This window comes from Narcine bancroftii, chromosome 5 (assembly GCF_036971445.1).
Source record: "Narcine bancroftii isolate sNarBan1 chromosome 5, sNarBan1.hap1, whole genome shotgun sequence".
In the NCBI taxonomy this organism is placed as follows: Eukaryota; Metazoa; Chordata; class Chondrichthyes; order Torpediniformes; family Narcinidae; genus Narcine; species Narcine bancroftii.
In genome coordinates, this window is record NC_091473.1 from 153,876,248 (window position 1) to 153,876,737 (window position 490).

A 490-nucleotide genomic window follows, 5' to 3' on the forward strand; every position below is an offset into this window, starting at 1 on the left:
TTATTGGCCTGTAGGTAGAGAGCAGAGAGTAGTAGTGGAAGGAAAGGATTCTGCCTGGAGGTCGGTGACTAGTGGAGCATAGCAGGGATCTGTTCTGGGACCCCTGCTCTTTGTGAGGCATAGATAGGGTGGACGGCCAGCGCCTGTTTCCCAGGGCAGGATCAACAAACACCAGAGGATGTGAGTACAAAATGAAGGGGGGGGGGGAATTTTCACACGGAGAGTTGTGGGGGCCTGGAATGCTTTCGTGGGGATGGTGATGGAGGGTGGAACGTTGGGGGCATTTATGAGACTCTGAGACAGGCACATGGGTGGAAGAAAAATAGAGGGTTACGGGGTAGGGAGGGTTTAGCATTTGATTTAAGTGGGATTAGAGGAGGGGACTTGGATCAGTGCGGACTAGAAGGGCCAAATTGGCCTGTTTCCGTGCTGTAATTGTTATATGTATATGAATATATGGGTTGGCACAACATTGAGGGTCGAAGAGTCT